Below are 21,637 nucleotides of genomic sequence, written 5' to 3'. Positions count from 1 at the left end.
CACCAAGTGATAAAGCCACCATCCTAGAGTGAGGGGAACATGGATTGTAGCCAAATTAGAAAGCGATGGCTTGCAATAAAGGGGCCTCATCTGTTCCCAGTGTTGTTAAACCACCTACCTACCAAATTGCAAAGTGACTCTGGGAGCAAACTGCTCAGCGAGGTGAACGGCAATGTACACTTGGGGCTCTGGGGCACGTTTTGTAGCTTGGCACATTTTAACAGACTAGAACATAAGCTCTGGTACATTCCATATAATTAAAGCAAGGATCCTGCCCGGGGGAAGGTACACCTCCATCCCAATTCCCTTTTGACTGCTCCAGCAAGGCCTTGTCGCTTACTCTGAAAGAGAGCAGCAAAAAGGGAATTTGCATTATTAGCATATGTTAACTGTCGCTTTGAACTCAGCACAGTCTCTTTGAAATATCTGTTGAATGATGACGGCAAAGCATTTCATTTATTGCCGAACACCTGGAAAACAGCTCCATGCTTTTCCCTCCGAAAGGAGCAGTAAAAAACCCCTTTGCAAACTTCACAGTGGCCTCTCCCTTTTCTCACTGCAAGAGCATTCACCTTTGTTTCATGCTAGGTCCTTCCTTCCTTCCTTCCTTCCTTCCTTCCTTCCTTCCTTCCTTTCTTTCTTTCTTTCTTTCTTTCTTTCTTTCTTTCTTTCTTTCGAAAGCAGAGCCGCTTCCGAATATCTTAGGTTGCTGGCTTTCAAATGTGAGTTGTAGGGCAGCTGAGGCGGTGGGCAGATGCAAGCCCCGTGCTGCTCAAAAAAGCAGTGCGGACCTTGCAGGCAGTCCGCCCGCCGCCTCCCCTCAGGAGAGACGCATGGCTCAGACACGCTGCAGGCCCCACGGTGTGGCGCCCAGTGCCCCCCGCCTCACCTAGCTATGCCTCTGGATTAGGCAGATTCATGGAGGAGAGGGCTGCCGAAGGCTACTAGCCATAAAGGCTGTGCTCTGCCTGCAAAGCTGAAGGCAGCAAAGCTTCTGATTCCTGGAAATCACTCGAGGGGAGAGTGCTCCTGCAGTGGCGTAGGAAGGGGCGTGCGGTGGGTGTGGGAGTTATTTTTTGTCACCCAGGGATGACACCCAGGGAGGTCCCCACCCACTGCACCCTGCTTCCTACGTCACTGCCTACCATAAAGCTACAGCCATTCCTCAAACAGAGAGCTATAGCTGAGAAAACAATCTCTCTGGCTGCCATCCACTTCAGCTAGAGGCCCCAAATCCTCTGCAGTCCATAGGGATTCTGTGGCTGATGCTCAGAGCTTTGTGGGCAGTCAGGTCAACATGGAAATGTGTCAGGAGTTCAGCCTACACTCGAGTAGGACCCTGGCAGAGACACATGCCACACTGGCATGTTTCCTCCCTCCTGGTCGATTGTTTGGGAACTTCATAAGCTTTCTTCAGCCTGAACATCACAGCGATTGATGCCAACTGACACCGGCACACTTAGGGATCCGCAGAGTTTGTGCAGTTGCGTAACAGACCTCAGCAACTCAGCATTTTGGCTAATCTACTTTATTTACATATAAACACACACGGAGCACTGCAACATGGCTCCCTCTCTCTCTAGCATCAGACAGCAAAGAGGAAAAGAACAAAGGACAATAGACCCACTTCACGGACACAAACATCCTGTCTCTGTCACTTCCCACTCTGTGGAGTCAAAACACATCCTGTCATGTGAAAGACAAAAATCCCATGACTGCAATCATGGAGCAGGAATTCTAACAAAATGTTCCCTGAAAGTTTGAAGAAATGCTGGCATGGAACTACTGAGAAAAGGAGGAGGAGGTGGAGGCTTTTAACTTTTTACATTTTTTGCAGCTCATCCTACCCTACAGAAGACTTGCCTTTGAAACTCTAGCCTTACATGTAAAGATGGATCCTTCAGACTGGATTCACTTAATGCAAGCTGCGCCTCACTGCATTGTGCTGTGAGATCTGCAATGTGCTGCAGGTCGTTTGGGAACAGGCAGTGGGTCCAATGCACCATTGAGCTATCGATTGCAATTGCACTAGTTGTGCAGTATATGATGGGAATCAAGGCAATACTCCTAAGCCTGGCAGAACCCCAACCGGGTTAAGGGTGTGATTTAGAGAGTCTGGTGGGATAATTCCTCTAGGCAAGCTAGTCTACCACAACCTCTAGTGAGAGATCAAGCAGAAAAGAAGGCTAATGCTGAATCTCTAGCTCAGGAGGACATATTATAGCAGCATGTGGTAACTTACGAAGAAATTGGGCAAGCATTACAGCCAATACAGCTCTGGAAATTCTTAGGAGCACAGGACGCTGCCTCATGCTGAGACACACCGATGGTACATCAAGCTCAAAAATGCCTATTATTTATTTGTTTATTATCCACCCTTCACCCTAAGGTCCCAGGGCAGGTTACAGCATTAAGATGTCATGACTAAAGTCTTTGAGGGCAGAAACGGGAAAGTGCTAGAAGATTCTGGGAGATTCTAGAAGGTTCCTTTCTGATGCAAATATTGTTTTGACTATCTCAAGGTCACGCTGAACCAGGAGAGACAAATTCCTGCACTCAGCGAGCTGCTCTTTATCTCTCTTTTACTTTTGTTTGTACCTCATGTGTCCGAAGTTTTTTTCCTGAAGCTTTTGTAATAAGCCTTTGCCTTTTAGTAAAAGTCTTTCTTTTGGACCTTTGACTCTGCGTGGTCTTTTTTATTTACTGCAAGACGCTGTCCATCATAAAACACAACATTGACAACAACGTAGAACAGGGGTCAGCAAACTTTTTCAGCAGGGGGCCAGTCCACGGTCCCTCAGACCTTGGGGGGGGGCCAGGCTATATTTTTTTGGGGGGGGGAATGAAGGAATTCCTATGCCCCACAAATAACCCAGAGATGCATTTTAAATAAAAGAACACATTCTACTCATGTAAAAACATGCTGATTCCCGGACCGTCCACTGGCAGGATTTAGAAGGCGATTGGGCCGGATCCAGCCCATAGCTGTCAAGTGTCCCTTATTTGAAGGGACAGTCCCTTATTCCAGCGCCATGTCCCGCTGCTGTCCCTTACTGATGGATGTCCCTTAAATGTCCCTTAAATGATGTCCCTTAAATTTCAAAGGAAGCATCCCCTCTCCCTCCCTTCCTGCCGGCCAGGGAGGAGGGAGGCTCCAACTGTGTTGCTTGGCTGTGTTGCTCAATAAGAAAGTCTAAGAACGACTGGGGGGTGGAGCTTGCATGCCTTGTGTGTGGCTAGTTAATGCAAGCTGAGGGGGGTTTTGAATGCTGGACGCCATTTTGTTGCAGGTGCTGCTGCAAACTTTGCAGTGCAAAGCCAGGCTGGGGAGCCATCTTAAGTTGAGGCTGCATAGGCCTTGTGGTGCATGTGATTCAGATTCTATTCAGTTGAACCTCTGGTTACAAAGTTGGTTGGACAGTGTTCACAAAGCTACCCAGCATGAGTTTGACCAGACTGCAGGAGGACAGGAAGACTGAGGGCCTGGAACAGGTGAGTCTGAAGGTCCCTTATTTTGGCTGCTGGTCCCTTATTTTCAAATCTGTAAGTTGACAGCTGTGATCCAGCCGCCAGGCCTTAGTTTGCCTACCCATGACGTAGAACAACTTGCAACCATAAACATAACAGGGGTCCAAGAAACACACACCTCAAGTGTCAAAAGCCAGTGTAAAGAGGTGCATCACAGATGCTTCATCAGCAGTATTCCAGAAGCTGTATAATGAAGGTGCCCCAAATACTTCTGTGTGCAGGGAATTCCACAGGTTATGAGCCACTACAGAAAATGCCCCATTCCAGGCTGTCTCCCCAACCTCTGAGGGTGGAGGAACTACCAAGAGGGCCCCCCCCTTTCGATCTCAACCCAGAGAGGGTCTTTCAGAAATTTGGGTGCCAAGCAATCCCCCCACCACAAGCCGTTTGAACATATCACTCTTTCAATATGCCATTATCCTTTTATAGGTTGGTGTGCGCATGTGCTTATCAGCCTCAACCCTTCTCTTTCCCAGCAGAAACGGCCGTAGCTTCCAGGGGGCAGAAACCAGATTCCCCCCCCCCCCGCCCCTCTTCTGCAAGCTCCCTTTGCTGTCAGAAACTCTCTGGAGCTTTTTGTAAGCTCAGAGGTAATAAAGTGTTAGAAAATTACAGCTATTAGAGCCAGGGAGTTTTTGAAATCCCAGCCAGCCAGCCAGCCGATTCTTGGGGGAATAACCTCATATCTTCATGTGCAGCGAGTCTGACATGTAGCTCTCATTAACAAACCAGCGAATAGATGTCTGATTAAGGCGATATTGCCACATAAAACAGGGCACGAATCAACTCCTCTCCCTCCAACAGATTTCTTCTTTCTCTAAGAGGTGCTCCCCGATCAAACCTTCTTGGCTGCTGATCTCCGTTTTTGTGTTCTTATGCAGAAAAGTAGATTCATCCAGAGGTTGCGGCAGTTCAATAATTACCTTTCAGAGAAGGAGGCATCAGGGCGGCTGCATAGGGAAGAGTGGCAGCACTCAAACCGAGGTGGCCATTTTCCCAGCAAGTATATTTGGGTTAAGTATTGTACCTGGGGATTGGTAGAAAGAGCCCCAACAAACACACCCCCACACACCCAATTTCCTCCAGCTCATATAGTTCAGATGCAGAACTTGATGGTTGGACGTCCTGTTTTCTTTACACAGCAATTTCTAATTGTGGTCCTCACTGCAGTTTAGTTCTGTTGGTTTTATGGTGCAGTTGCTCATGTGTTTGTTATTTACTTGACTCATTTTTTTATGGATTCTGCTAAAGAAAAAAAATGTTTCCAGGATGAAATCATTCGATGAAGACCATTGCCGCTGCTGCCACCACCATCAGCATTAAGGATCAACTCTTAATTCCAGGTAAATGCATTTAGATATCTGGATCAGATGGTGTTTTTTTAAGCCTAGGGAACTGCTACATCGGCTAAAATGGAGATATCAAAACACACAAGTTTTCTGGTCTATACAATTTCTCACGTTTTCATTTTTATTTGGAGCAAAGCTTTAGTGGATACTATGGAAAGTGGAGGCACATATTGGAGAATTTCTATCAGCACTTCTGAGAGATGGGCTAGGAGGTTTTTTTTAATGGCTCTTTTTAGAACTACCACAGAAACACAGTGCAGAGTTTTAAAAAAACCAGCCACAGGCAAACTAATTAAAAATCGCACTAATCAAATCTCTGCCAACATGAAATAACTAAATCCCGAGGGAAATGATTCCTGCTCTTTGTTCTCTTTGCTCAATCTCACATACATTAAATTGGTTATTGGTTGCAAAGATATCTGTGTTTCTATTTATAACCCAAACCCAACTCCCGCTATGTATATCTATTTTTAGGCCGAGAGTCCTCATGCTTGGCGTCTCTTTTGAAGGTAAATAGTATTCCTGAGGCCGGTATCAAGACAATCCTTGAAGCTGCTTGAGAATTAGGATGACAGCTTGAATAAAATAAGCCCCTTTCCTCCAAAAGAAGGGGGGGTCCTATGAGGTGGAATAATTAGAAAAGTTCTTTTCATTTTGTCTTAAGAAAAGAAAAAAGAATCTGAACATTTAGCAACTTCCGGACAAGGTAGGGTGTTGGGGTTTTTTTTAAAAAAGTAACTGGCTGCAAAGGACTTTCTTATTTAGGTAATTCAGGTAGGGGGAAAACAATAAGCTCACAAGCAGACAAAAGTAGTAGTCAGACACACAGGAAAATGCACTAAGCAGAGCACAATAAACAAGGAACTGTCAGCAGTGTCTAACACTGATGGAAATTAAATTAGCATGAAGTATTTCGGGTTCTCCAAGCTGGTGCCCTCCAGGTGTTTTCCGCTACAGCTCCTATTATCCTTGAACATTGGCTGTGCTGACTAGGGCTGATGGGAGCTGGGGGTCCGAAACATCTGGATGGCACTGGCTTGGGAAGGCTGGCATATCTGCAGACATCTTATTCTTAAGTTCTCTTAAATGCTGCTGCTGAGGAATAGAAGAGCTTTAATCAGGAACACAGCTTTTCCTGATAGCCAATTGGTCCATCGATAAGCCAAGTGACAGCAGTTTTCTCAATACTGCTGGATATGCTTGCATGAATTGCTTTTCCTTCATCTGAGTTGTCCCCTAAGCCTAAGGAGAGGCAGTGGCAGTGAACAAGATGATGCCACAATACTATGTGCACAGCCAATCAAATGTGACTTATGTGATGACGTCGCCAATGAACTAAGGAGAAGGACCAGTTCAGTGCCTCTCCTCTGATGAAATGTCATGGGTTCCTTGGACGCAGATTTGCTGCTTCGGCACACTGGCAGAGGAAGAGGGGGGCAGGGGGAGCGCACCACCCTGGTCCCGGTGGGGTGCCATCGCAATTGCCCCCCCCCTGCACTGGGCACTACACCCCTGTGGGTGGCTTGCCATGCCCCCGGGACACGCGCCAGCCACGCCCTTGCCTGCTCTGAAGCTCTGCCACTCCCCCCTCCTGCTCTGCTTTCAATCCTAGCATTGTAGAGGTGGAAAAGGACCCTGAGCATCATCTAGTCCAACCCCCTGCAATGCAGGAATATGAGGCTGTCCCATATGGGGACTTGCCACCTTGGAATTATCACCACCATGCTGTAACCAACTGAGCTACACAGTGTTGCAATGTTTTGGGGGGACAGGAGGTGGGCGGGTGTGGAGGACTCCCTGGTCCTGAATGGGGTAACTGTGCCCCTGAACGACCAGGTGTGCAGCCTGGGAGTCATTCTGGACTCACAGCTGTCCATGCAGGCACAGGTCAATTCTGTGTCCAGGGCAGCTGTTTACTAGCTCCATCTGGTAAATAGACTGAGACCCTACCTGCCCACAGACTGCCTCACCAGAGTGCTGCATGCTCTGGTTATCTCCTGCTTGGACTACTGCAATGTGCTCTATGTGGGGCTACCTTTGAAGGTGACCCGGAAACTACAACTATTCCAGAATGTGGCAGCTAGACTGGTGACTGGGAGCGGCCACCGAGACCACATAACACCAGTCTTGAAAGACCTACATTGGCTCCCAGTACGTTTCCAAGCACAAATCAAAGTGTTGGTGCTGACCTTTAAAGCCCTAAATGGCCTCGGTCCTGTATATCTGAAGGAGCGTCTTCACCCCCATCTTTCTACCCGGACACTGAGGTCCAGCACTGAGGGCCTTCTGGCGGTTCCCTCACTGCGAGAAGCCAAGTTACAGGGAACCAGGCAGAGGGCCTTCCTGGTAGCGGCACCCACCCTGTGAAATGCCCTCCCACAAGATGTCAAAGAGAACAACTACCAGAGTTTTAGAAGACATCTGAAGGCAGCCCTGTTTAGGGAAGCTTTTAATGTTTGATGCATTACTGTATTTTAATATTTTGTTGGAAGCTGCCCAGAGTGGCTGGGGAAGCCCAGCCAAATGGGTGGGGTATTAATAATAATAATAATAATAATAATAATAATAATAATAATTGTACCTCTCTCACTTGCAGTAGCAAAAAACTAGAGGAAAATCAGGCAGGCAGGCAGGGAAACAGATGGGCAGACTTGCAGCAGCGCAGAGAAAATGTGTTGTTTATTATATGTGAGTCTTATTTAGCACATATTATTTCATCTTTATAAGGCGGACTAGAATGCCTGACATGTCTTGCGATTTTGGTACCCCCCCGTTTGGATAATAAATCTTTCACATTTGTTGCTGCTCCTGTTCCGCACCACAGCCACCTTCACCTCACCTACCTTCCAAGCTCTTAAATAAGTGTGGACAACATGGGGAACAATTTCTCCTTGCTGGATGCTGCCTGCAGCACTTAAGACAAAGAAGAAACTCCATTCATTTACATATAGAGTACAGAGTAAATCGTAATTAAGCCACCCTCTACAGATGCACTATAATACAAGAAAATAAATACAAAGAAGGGGAGGGGGGAGAGATAAGGGGAGAAAAAAACAATTACAAGCTGGCATACTTACTGCTTCACATTTCAATAATAATGTGAACTATTAAGTAAACCAAGGGATAATGAGCTGAGGTTCATTAACTTATCTTACTGTAGGAACAGTGCTGCAGTTTGGTATAATTAGCAACTTGGAAATCAGTGGAAACTGCTAATGGATAATGTTGCTGAGTTGCTCCCACGGACCATCAGGACTGTGTACTTTGGGCAGCTGCAATTTTTATATTTTTAAAAAATCCTATTTTTTATTTATTGGAACCGTATACAAGTTACAAAACAAAAAAAGTGGGGGCATACATTACCAAGCCGAATATTATGTATGTTGACAGTTCTCTTGCTCTGTAGGAATTAATGACTTTCTCTGTTTCAGATCCTTGAGAGTATGAGCTATATTCAAAGGAGTGCTTAGGAGATAGCTGCATCTGTATGAGTATTTCTGCATGTCCAGTGGGACAATCGGCTATCTCATCTCCCTGCAGGGGGTTCCAGAGGTTCTCCTGACCCTCTGAAACAGATTTGGGGAGGACACGAGGAGGTTTCCTGAGGCGAGGGCAGCAAGGAGAGTCCCATTGTGCTAGAGAGAATAATTGCACGGACTTCTGCTAGTTCAACGATTTAGCTTAATATGCTCCTACAAAGAGCCAGTGCTTATCATTAGGCCAAGTAGGTAGTCGCCTAAGGTGCAGACCTCAGGGGAGAGCACTGTGGTCTAAACCACTGAGCCTCTTGGGCCTGCTGATCAGTAGGTTGGCAGTTCGAATCCCCGCGCCGCCCCTGTCAACCTAGCAGTTCAAAAGCACACCAGTGCAAGTAGATAAATAGGTACCGCTGCAGCGGGAAGGTAAACAACATTTCCTTGTGCTCTGGTTTCCGTCACGGTGTTCCATTGCACTAGAAGCAGCATAGTCCTGCTGGCCACATGACCCAGAAAGCTGTCTGTGGACAAACGCTGGCTCCCTTGGCCTGAAAGTGAGATGAGTGCCGCAACCCCAGAGTTGCCTTTGACTGGACTTAACCATCCAGGGGTCCTTTACCTTTACCTTTTAGCAATGTCCTTTGAGGGGCACCGTTTAAAACAGATTAGTTTTTGTTACATCTTTTACATTTCTGATAATATTTTATATTTTGAAAAATTTAATCATTTTTAAAAGCAATTCATACATTAGAATTGCTGTTCATGATTGCTCCTTAGCTTTTTTGGTGCAAGTAGTTAGCCTTGCCTGGGGCGCAAAATAGCTTGGCACCAGCGCTGCTCCTATGTGTTTATTGCTTTGCTGGACCAGAGGATTCCAAAACAGAGCATGCTGAGTTAGCCCTGTCATTTCTCCTTCTGCTGATGCACCAAACTGGCAGAAGCCTTGCATGTTTAACATGCAAATGCACTATCACAAGTCCTGTAAGAGAACTAAAGAGTGATTTCAAAGACGGCGTACATCAGGTTTGAGATGACAGGTGTTGCCAGGATGTAGAATTTGCAGTAGGGAAACCTGAACTTGGAGCCCATCCCCTACAATGATAGAACCGCAGATTTGTAAGGGACCCTAAGTGTCATCTAGTCCAACCCCCTGCGATGCAGGAGCACAGCTTGAGAATCCTTGGCAGATGGGCATCCAGCTCCTCTTTAAAAGCCTTCAGTGAAGGAGAGTCCACTACTTTCCCAAGTAGTCTCTGTTCCAGTGTCGAACAGCTGTTACTGTCAGAAAGTTCTTCCTAATTTTTGGTTGCGTTCTCCCTTAACATATTTGTTTTATTATTTGTTTGTTTGTTTGTTTGTTTGTTTGTTTGTTTGTTTGTTTGCCACCCATCTGGTTGGGTTGCCCCAACCACACTGGGTGGCTTCCAGCAAACTAAAACATCAAACACATTGTATATTGCTTTAATCCTATCGTAGTTTGATTACTTTCTAACTAGTATTTTTCTACATTTTCTAGCTTTCTGCATTTCCCATGCATTGCTTTAATTTGTGTAAAGCGCCTTGAGTCCCATTTTGGGGAAAAAGGTTCAATATAAATGACGATGACGATGATGATGCTTGCTTATTTTATCCCTGCTGAATAACTAAGCATCCTTTTGAATTTCACCAGATTTGCTAATCTCCTGCTGTTATTTCCCCTTAAACACTCCACTCTCTGCCTGCTGTTTCTGTAGAAGCTTGGAAAACAGAGAAAGGATGCTAGACAAATAGCTGCAATGAACAGCCAGTTCCCGAGCAATCTTCAGCCATCCATTCTCCGAAAATATTGCCCAAACAATTGCCAATGGCAAATATTTGCTAGGAGGACACAAGCGCGCGCGCACACACACACACACACACACACACAGACACACACTATTTGTGGACAATTAGTTCTGAGAAAATTAGTTTAAATTAGTCAACTAAATCATTCATTGTGAATTATTCATTCAGCTGCCTCCAGAATGTTACAGAATCCAAACACAGAGCAGCATTTAAAGCCACCACAACCCTTGAGAATTTTTTGCTCCCCCGCAGTATCCAATGGTTCTTTCAGCAGAAGCTGACTGTAGTTTTTGGGGGACAGGAGGCAGGCAGGTGTGGAGGACTCCCTGGTCCTGACAGGGGCAACTGTGCCCCTGAAGGACTAACAGCTGTCCATGGAGGCGCAGGTCAATTCTGTGTCCAGGGCAGCTGTTTACCAGCTCCATCTGGTACACAGACTGAGACCCTACCTGCCCGCGGACTGTCTCGCCAGAGTGGTGCATGCTCTGGTTATCTCTTGCTTGGACTACTGCAATGTGCTCTATGTGGGGCTACCTTTGAAGGTGACCCGGAAAATACAACTAATCCAGAATGTGGCAGCTAGACTGGTAACTGGGAGCGGCCGCCGAGACCACATAACACCGGTCTTGAAAGACCTACATTGGCTCCCAGTACGTTTCCAAGCACATTTCAAAGTGTTGGTGCTGACCTTTAAAGTCCTAAATGGTCTTGGTCCAGTATATCTAAAGGTGCTTCTCCACTCCCATCATTCAGCCCAGACACTGAACTCCAGTGCTGAGGGCCCTCTGGCAGTTCTCTCACCGCAAGAAGTGAGGTTACAGGGAACCAGGCAGAGGGCCTTCTCGGCAGTGGCTCCCGCCCTGTGGAACGCCCTCCCATCAGATGTCAAGGAAATCAACAACTTTTAGAAGACATCTGAAAGCAGCCATTTTTTAGGGAAGTTTTTGATGTTTGATGTTTTATTGCTTTTTAATTATTATTATTAATATTCTGCTGGGAGCCACCCAAAGTGGCTGGGGAAACCCAGCCAGATGAGCGGGATATAAATAAATTATTATTATTATTATTATATCATCATCATCATCATCATCATCAGAATCTTGGTTCCTTCTGCTCTATGGCAAAACTGAGCACTTCCTTCAGGACTTTGAAATGATGTATCTCAGACTGGCTGCCAAATGGCAAGTCTTCCCACATCAGAGGTTATCCTTCCAACTTGTGGAGGTTCTGAAGAGATATGGGATAAACTCGGGGCTCTTCTTCTAGAAAAAATAGCAGTGGGTAAGTTAGTTATAATACGTAACGTTAATATAAAAACAAGAACGTGTTTTGAAAGGCGGTGGCCACTCGTAAACAACAGCAACCACGAGAGATGATAAGGTCAGCTATAGCTAAAGCCTTTGGGTTCTCCGCTTACTGCACGGGAAGCCTGTAGCTGTCAGCTACTATAATGTAGCTGTTATGGGCCTTAGTGGTTCACACTCGATAGAATAAATCCAAAAAGGTCAAAAATTGATGGGCCAAAATTCAGGAGCATTCTATTACAGCCTTTGCCATCCTGGTTCCCCCTAGACATTTTGGACTCCAACTCCCATCAGCCTCATCCAGCATGACTATGTTTCCTGGGGCTGATGGGAATTGCAGTCCATTTGATTGGACTGGACTCTGTTGATAGGATGGTCACACCAACACCCCTTGCTTTTGTGGTTTTATTCACGATGCAATTGGGGTGTGTTAGGTTGTCTGTACAGCAAGCTCAGTCTGCTAGATTTGTGACCTTCTGTTGTTCTTAGATAAAGAAGGTTCATGGAGGCTCCATATGCATTTGATTTATATACTGCACAATACAAATTTAAAACATCAACATAAAACATTGTATAGCAGCATTAAAAATCGGGGGGGACCCCTTCTAAGTCTTCAGTCTAACAGTTACAAGTGTGGATTCTTGGGCTTTTTATTTCCCAAGGGCCTGGTGAACAAATAAATCTTTACCTGGCATCTAAGGGCCAGCAATAAGCAAGATATTGCCCAAGTGTGTGTGTGAAAGAGAGAGTTTGAGGGTCACCACTGAGTAGGCCCTGTTTTATGATCTGGGTCTCCCAGCTGATCTTGAGATGGTCAACACTGATGGAGATCATCTGTCAGGGCTTTGTACATAGGTACCAAAACATATACCAACTGAAGCAGGTATAGAAATTATGGTGGTTCCTGGGCTGGGAGAGCTTGACCACGAAGGTTCAAGCACTGTTGACGTTATTAGATCTCTGCACTCTGTGAGGGGCTTCTTCTGTGCTTGATCTGGAAACTGCAGTCAGTGCAGAAGGCAACAGCACATACATTGACATGCACACTTGTTGCTGGTTTGCTATTGTGCCAAGGTCAAAGTGTTAGTATAGAGCCCTTAACAGCATGGAACCCGTTTATTTGACGGATTACCTTAACCCATATAGGCCCACACAAACACTTGGAACTGTAGAACTTCCACTTCTGTGTGTCACACAACATTTGTTCTGCATTTTAAGAAATCAATCTTTTGGTGCGGCAGCTTCAGAACTCTCTGCCTATTGACATCGGACATCGCTGCTCTTTTTAAAACCTATTTCTTCAGACATGTGCTTTAACCTCTTTTTAGCCACACTGTTTTAATTATATTTTGATTGATATATATATACTTGTTTTTAACTTTGTCTTTTTACATTTGTTTTGTTTTTGTAAAGTGAACAGGCTAGCCACTAGACCACCCTCAATCTCATTAATTAAGTTCCTTTGGTGGTTCCGCAATCCAATGAAAGAGCTTCCCTGAGAATGTCAACAGGCGTGAAATTTTAAGCCAAACAGAAATATTTCAGGGAATTTAAAAGCAGCAAGCAATTCTCCCAGGCTGCCTGCTAAATGCAGAGTGTGTTTCTGCAACCTTGCTTCAGAGATGTTGTGTGCAAAATGCATTTAGCAGGGTTCCAAGGTCCTAAAGGAGATTACAGGCACTACTGAAAGCCGAGTGCCCTTTCCATGGTACATTTGTGAAGCAAAGTGCTTAATTAGGTATAGCCTCCAAACTTCAGAGGCACGTTACAGGCAATTTAAAATTGGTCTAAGTCCCAGCAGTGATATACATGCATAGTTTGGTTTATCCATTTTGGGGTTCTTTTCTTCACAAAGTCTGCAAATGTTTGGACTACTAATTGCTGGAAACTCTAGCCAGGGCTGTCCCAAGACATTTTGCCGCCTGAGATGAGGGAGAAGATGGAGTCTCCCATTTTATCTATGGAATCTAACTGTCAACATTGACAACGGGACAACATCCTTCATTCTGCATGAGGGCCTTTTAGGGGGTCTATCTTAGGAGGTCAGGACAAAGGACCTTGGGGGATAAAGGTGGGTAGGGCTGCTGCCTCAGGTACCCACCTCACTCTACCTAAATGATGCAATAAATATCTAAAGGTTTGGCAATAACTTTAAGAAAAGAAAAAGTGACTTTAGTGGTGTGCAAAATTATTCATCTGCTATATATTTTGGAATATTGTTTGTTTACTATGCATTTAGACACAGCAGTTCCTGAGTTCCAAGTATTTTCTTTTTGTTTCAATGCAATTGAATATCACTTTGATTAAATTGGCAGAATGAACCTCTAAAAACTGCACTGATTTTAAGAAAATGTTGCTGGATCATTCCTGGGATGAAGTATCAGGTTTTCATCTATGCTTGGACACATTTGGAAGCCAAATCACGATGGCAGACAGAACTTTTCAAAACTGCACTGATTTATTTTATTGTTTGACCTTTCAAGCAATTTTGTGTATGAGGCTGCTAGTTGCGGTTCTACTGCTTGTTTCGAAAATGCACTGTTGGCAGAGCAAATTTTGGGCATGCTGCGTTCGGTTTAACCAACCAGCCCAAAGCCACCAATTTCCACAAGACATTTAAGGTCTCAGTTGTTTAAACATGATGTACGGAGCTGGATTTTTCAGCACCAGTGGGAGTTTGTGACTCTTAAAAAGGGTGATTAGGGCTGCACCTGTGTTGAAACATTATGCTTGTAAAAAGCCCATTAAGATAACATCAGGTGCATATAAGCAAAGAGTGAAGAAAAACTCTGCTAGAAAACCAGGAAGAGGCTTGTTACAAAGTCTCTTCCTGGTTTTGGACTCTCCTTCCTTGGAGGTTTTTAAGCAGAGTTTGGATGGCTATCTGTCATGGATGCTTTAGCTGAGATTCCTGCATTGCATTGGGTTGGACTAGATGACCCTCGGGGTGTGGCGATCACACAGGGTCCCCAGACATTTCACCGTCTATTGATCCCTGTGCCACCACTTTATTTCTTGCTGCCACCACCCAGGCCCTACCTGGGACAATACGGTATCAGTCAATTACAATCATGGGGTGCCTATCCAGACCTATAACTTCTGCTACCTGCTCTCACTCACTAAACCACCTCTCAGATATTTACTTGTTTTCTTTGCCCCTAACTGTTCCTGACTCAGCTTATTTCGCTACACTAACTCAACCTACCCACAGACTCTATCCCAATTCACTCCCGCTCCAACCAACCACCCAACTTCCAACAAACTCCCCCCTTTTACCCCTCCCAGAGCTGGTTTTATAGTCCCTCTGATTGGGTTCTGATTGGGTAACCTGTTTAACTATTTCCCCTCCAGCACTCTCATTTGTTAACGTCACACGGGGTCCCTTCCAACTCTACAATTCTACACCATTTTCTTGAAAGTGAAGCACCTTGTGTTTTCAGTAATCCTACACGCTTAGCTTTGGAGCATACGGTGGATAAAAAGCTCCATTTTCATGATAGTTGGGCATTTCTAGGATACTGGAGATCAGTGGTGGAGCTTCATGCTCCAGCACCAGGGGGCGGAGAGCAGATGGGGGTGGGGCTGGCGTGTGTCCTGGGGGCAGCCACAATAGTACCCTACTGTGATCGCACTGCCGGGGGTGGTACCCTCCCCCCGCACTCCTCTTCCTCCGCCAGTGCTGGAGATGGGGAACCTGCAAGAACCCTGCTGCAGAAATATTAATGGGTCTCTGAGCCCCCCACCCTCACTGACCTCAGGCTATGGCACTGAACAAGATGAAGGCAATGTAAATGAACAAGTGTATGCAGAAAAAACTTCACCCCCCTAACCCCCCCCAAAAAGTGTTGGTTTTCTTAAAACAGAACTGAAAACGTTCATGAACAACTGGGAACAGTTTTGACTGAGCAGAACAAAGCAGGGAGGGGGGAGAGGAACTGTCGAAAGCCAGTATTTCACATTCAAGGATACAAATATTTCATGTTTGTATCACCGCATTCCAATTACGACATAGTTATGAAAGTCTGGGTGTAATGGAATCATTGGAATAAAAGATTCCCCATTAATTGATACAGTTGGTTTTATAGTGACAAGACGCCAACATGTGATGAAGGACTCTTTGATCTTAAAAAGCTTGAAATGGGGGAGCTTTATTCTGTTCAAATATTTGCAGGCAATTGTACATAATCCGAACTGAGTTTCAGGTCTGTGGGGCTTTACATAAGTAATTCACACAACTTAAAGGGCTCTGAATAAACATGAAGTTGAGCATATGAAGTGTTGTTGAGAGCATGATCAGTTCCAAAAACTTTGTTTATTTAGTTCCTTAGTTATTAATGAATCTCATTTTTATTAAAGATGCTTTTTTCCTGCTTGTTAGGAAAGCCTCAATGCAAGTTAGAAATCTTAATGTACGCTAGAATTTAGAAGCCAAAGCTAAAACTATAAAACCTAAATATGTATAAACTGTCTAATAAAATACCGTATCAGGTACATAAAACAGTCAGGTGTTTTATGATAGTCAATTGACTGCTAAGGCAAAATGCAAAATCACACACTCAATAAAAGAATTTACTGTAAAACAACAAAGAACTAAACGTCATAAAAATCTTAGAGAAATGAACAACATTCATATATTTTTCCTGACACTCTGAAGGGTCTCCAAAGATCAGCCACGAAACTGCCTCATAAGACAATATATTTTGCATTCCCCAGCACCCTGATAAAAGCTACAATCAAAGAACACAGTTTCATCCTCTAAGTGATCACATCAAGGGTAGCCAATGTGGAGTTTCCCAGATGTTAATGGACTACAACTCCCATCATTCCTGGCTGTGCTTTTTGATGGGAGTTGTACTCCAACAACATCTGGAAGGCACCATGTTGGCTTGGTTACATGGACACCCTTGTCTTTCTTTCAAGGGAATGCCAGCAAATCTGGGATCTAAAATCTTTGAAGATAAAACGTGGCAATAAAATAGCTCTTCTATATACTCATTGGGGAATTTTAATATGGCACTCATTTATTTGAAACAGACTGAGTTAGACCCAATGGCAATGAAGTAGATGGTCCATTAGCTAGTCCATGTAGTACAGCCATATTTCTAGAATCTCTTCTTGGGCTATATATTTAGCTTGCACAAATCTCAGTGGCAGCAGATCAGAGGGAGGAAAACCAAGAGCACCATTTTGTCTCATTAACTCACTTTTACACAGGAGTACAAAAGAGTGAACAGCTGATACTGGAGAAGCAGAAGAGAAAATTTGGAGCCAAGAACAAGTAGAATATATCTGTCAGGGAACTGCCATCGGAACGAGAGGAGGAGGAGGGGCTCCACGACGATGCTGGAGAGGGGCCAAGCAGGGAGAGAGGCAGGTCTCCTGTTGGGGAAGAAATTCAGCGCGACACCAGGGATGGAGGGGGGCCAATGGCGGAAGCGGAGAGCAGGCTCAGAGACTCTTCACTGGACACCTGAATGATTGCTGGAGGATAGTCCCAAGATGGCGGCTGTAACAACTTCTCCTTTGTGAACCCTCCGGTTTACAAACCTTTATAGCCTTTTATAGCTTTTTACAGCCGTCTTTATAGCTGTTTTTATTAGACTTTTAAATTATTTTACCTCTGTTAGAAGTTTTAATCGTTTTACTTCTATGGTTGGCCAATATACGTATCAACAAGGATATTCAAACCTTCTGCTGAGAAAGCCTACTGCTGATTAGTAACGCCGCCTTGAAGACTGGGTTATGTTGAGCAGTGGAGGAGGAGTAGCAGAGGAGTTACGTCCATAAAAGATAAGTTCTCTTTTATCTCCGTTTACCTCTACTTTGAACCTCCGTAGTTAGTGAGACAGCGACAAATGGGTCATGGCAAGCGACCAAGATCTGCTGAGAAAGGTTGCTCACCTCCAAGAGTAAAGCAGTCAAAGCTTGAATCTCCCCCACCACCTACTAACAATAACAGCAAAACGGAGCAAGTAAGTGTTTCTGCGGTCGAAACATACAACCGCTTCTGGCCTCTGTATGATCAAGGAGAGTTGGAAAAGCTAGCTAATCCAGCAGGGGATGGAAGCCATAGGGAAGCCCTCCTCCCTGACACCTTAATTACACCTCCGTCACTGAAACGGGAAGCATTAGGGCAAACTGCCCATGAATTAGTACCTGATCAAATACAACTGGTAATCAGGACTTTAAGCTTCATTTTCAAGGAATTGGAGGGGATTTCTTTGTCATTGAATAAACTTTCACGGGCCCTTCTGGCTCATCTACCTTCCTCAACTGAGCTATCTAATTTGCATCAATCTCCTGTGCAGCTTGTAAGTGCCTTAAAGAGACAACTTGACCAGAAATCTCTCCTTAAGGGCCCAAGATGCAGGCTGCCACTGCTCCAAAGGAATAAGCAATCCTTGATTTTTCAACCTAATAAAATATGTTTATCCATTTTTCCCCGTGACGCCCCCAGTCTTAGGTGGAATAACCTGAGGATGGCTAAAGGGTACCTACGTGATTTGTTAAATATTCCATTTTTCCAGATAGATCTTATATCTGTAGCACCCCTAAATGCCACGCCCTGGCCAAGGAAATTTATGCTCTCCTTCCAGTCTGCAAGGATCCCACATCTTCTTGCAAGACAAAAAGATCGGCTGGACACCAGCGGAGAGAGCACAGGTCCTCCGATACCCACGCCCACCCTGCGCAGAAGGCTTCCGCGCAGGGAGGCTAGGAGGAGACTGGGCGTCAAACAACTTTTATGTTGGAAAAGGTTGAAGAAATGCCCACTGTCGGATTCTGCCAGCGACTGAGCAGCCACGAAGTGAGGGGGCTGTCCAGCCAGGAAAGGTTTAACCAGGCCACCTACCCAGGAGTGGTGACAACTTACGCACGAGCAACCCCATAACCATTAGAATATCCATGCTAAGCTATTTAATGACCGGGAAGCTTTTAAAGTTTGATGTTCTGCTTTCTTCCCTTTATATTTTGTTGGCAGCTTCCCAGAGTGGTAACCCAGTCAGATGGGTGGGGCATAAAAAATAAATTGTTGTTGTTGCTGTTATCTGACTTCCAGATGAAGGACAGCAGGGACAATACACTTAGATGTGCCCATAATAACTATACTAGCTGAAAGAGCTCGGCGTTGCCTGGGAATTTTAAGAAACAAAATAATATTGGGATTTTTTAAATGGATAGTATAATTTAAAGTGGATAGTATAATTTAAAGCAGAGAACACCTCCCCATCAACTCCGGTAACACCTGACCTGGATCTATCTCAGCATCAATTCATGGATGGGGCAAATGTTTAATTTGGCTTTTTAAAACCCTGTGTGGTTAGGAGCGTGGTTGGGAAGGAGATTCTGAATCTCATTTTGCCCTCATCTCGCCCACACTGCAGAAAGGACAGCTCGGTCCTGCTGGGTGATGCTTTGCAAACATGTTCCCTGCCAGACCCACCTCACTCACCCCCAGTGGACTCTTGCATCAGCTGCTGTCATCATTGTGTGGGCCATAACTGACAGTGACAGACTCACTACCCCCCTGAACTGGCCCAACGAGGTATATTATAGCTCTTTTCTCCTCCTCTCTCTGCCTCCCTGGTTCTGGGGCTATGTCTCCTCTTCCCACCTTGGTATCTCCACAGGGAGACTCAGAAAAGGTTTTGTGAGTCTCTTCCAGAACCCCCTTTAAGCCTCCAAAATCAAGGACTCAAAGAGGAAAAACAGAACCCTTTGCAGGTCTCCCCACGCTCTCCTTTTAAGCCTCCAAAATCAAGGGTTTAAAAGGGGAGGGCCGAGAGGCTTGCAAAATGTATGGGATTTGCCCTGCGAGGTGTTTCCTGATAAGGTTCCCCATCCCTAGTACGGTATATGCATTCTGTACTTGGCTAAGGAACTGCATTGCAAAATTCAGAGAAGTGCAAATTTCAAGGGAGGGCTGAGCGTGGATGTGTGTATCGTTTCAAAAGGTGGGAATTTGATAGGTGCTCCTTTCAAAGCAAGCTGAATTGAATTTCTTACCCATCCCTAAAACTGATCTATCAGATCCAAAGCCCCCTCATCCTTACCCTCTGATGTACTGAGTTGAATAGGATCCAAAATGCAGCAGTCTGATTGGTCCTAGAACAATAGGATTCAGAATGCAGCAGTCTGATTGGTCCTAGAACAATGCAGCAGTATGATTGGTCCGCAGCAGCCACCCAATCCAGCTCCAGGTGGAAGTGAATCTGCAACCTGATTGGCCTACAGGAGAATCCCAGAATTAGCCAATCACGTGCAGCCCATTGTGTAAATAATGTATATAAAGCAGATATTTTGGGGGAACTTTCATTCCTCCTCACCACTATGAGCTGAATAAAGAGCATGAAATCCACTCTCGACTCCGAGTATATTTCATCCTCGGTACAAACCAAAGAACTGGAAGATCTGTACAGCATATACACCATCCCACTGGAAGGAGGAAAGGAAAAAGCCATCTCTTGTCCTGGCCACATCCAAAGGTCAAAGCAGTAGCTGTTCATCCACACTTGCCTTTTGCCTTTTGCACTTTCTAGTCACAGGTTGTGCTTTCACATGTCATGTCAGAGCGTCGTTGTTGTTTTGCCCTGGTGCTTTCCCCACAAAAACCTTTTAAATCCTGAATTGGAAGATTTCAGGTTTTCCATTTGCTCTGATCCAGCGGTAAAGAGCAAGTATTTGCAGGGAAAATGCTAGGGCACAAAAAAGAGAGAAGTTCTTGGGCACAGGGCTTTAAAAAACAGACCTGTGCCTAGAAACACAGTAGAAAAGGAAGTCTGAATGAGCCTCTACACATACAAATGCTTTGTGTCACTACAACAGTTTATTTGCCCATAAATAACTGCAGCTGAGTAATATTAAAAATTAGAAATTACTTGAAAGTACCAAATAGGCCAAGGATTAAATTAGAAGTTAGTTAAATAAATGAGATCTAGAACTTTAAGAAAAGTTAAGATATTGGATTTTAACTGGAATACTGTGTTTTAATAATGATACTAGAAAACTGCTACATTCAAATACAAGGAAATTCAGATGGGAGGGCCCAGAGGAAGACATGTTTATGAAGTTAGAAGTTTAATTAACCAATTAATTTGTGTTGTTTAGGTGTTTGTTGTTATGTTTTTATTTTCTTTTTTGCTTATATTTGTGATTTTGCTTCTTTGTTATAGTATGTGTTATATTTATAAGAAACTTAATAAAAATTATTTTGTTAAAAAATAAATAACTGCAGCCGTGGCCTCAAAGCAAGAGCGAAACCGAAGCAGTCAAGTGCCCTTGAGCCTGCCCAAACTTGCCAATGCAACAAAATATTTAAAAAGACAAAAGAAGGGAATAGCGTGGCATGTATTCGAGCTTAATTATTTCTGTAATTATTAGCAGATAGTGCAATTGTATAATCATTCATATATAATTCATGGGATCACGAAACATTTACAGATTCCACTCTCTCTCCCCCCCCCCTCTTTTCAGAGTGATGAAAAGGATTTCTGAAGGAAAAGCTCGCTTTGATGCAGAGTGCTTTTTATCTCCCCATTTGATATTCTCTTGCGTGGCATCCCTGTTTTTCCCCCCAATTTGCTCTTGCATAGACGATCACTGCATCTCGTAAGCTACCCAGTTCAAAGTGCGGATGCACTCTGGGGAACTGGACTCGCTTCACACGCTGGAATCTTAAGCATTGCACAAAATAATGTGCGATAGGCGCTAAACGTCCCAGGAACAAGCAAATAATAATAATAATTGACAGCTTTCAAAGAATTTATCCCTGTTGACAGGGAAAGAATAGATAACAGCTACCTTTTCTTTACTTTTTAAAAAGCAGAATATAAATATTTCTTTCAAGGATTTTTCCTCCATGTTTGGAGTGTCAACATGCTGTCTGGAGCTGAGCAAATAAGTTGCAGTGATTTGTTCCAGAAATGTTGGATCCTGAGACTTTTCCTGTTTGCCAAAAGTCCAAACAAAAAATAAATCACATTTATCTGGCCTTTGGTCCACATGGCTTTAAACCTAAGTTTATAGAAGTGGAAAATATAATGGGGTGGGTGGGTAGGGGAGCTAAGCCAAAAGTAGTTCCTTTTCCTAAGTCCTTTCAGCATCAGCATGAAGTATTCTTCCTTTTGATAATTTTTCATGGCTGATATTGAAAAGA

The sequence above is a fragment of the Podarcis raffonei genome, chromosome 4 (genome assembly GCF_027172205.1).
Source record: "Podarcis raffonei isolate rPodRaf1 chromosome 4, rPodRaf1.pri, whole genome shotgun sequence".
Lineage (NCBI taxonomy): Eukaryota > Metazoa > Chordata > Lepidosauria > Squamata > Lacertidae > Podarcis > Podarcis raffonei.
The sequence above is the reverse complement of the archived record's forward strand: the minus strand, read 5'-3'. Positions refer to the sequence as shown.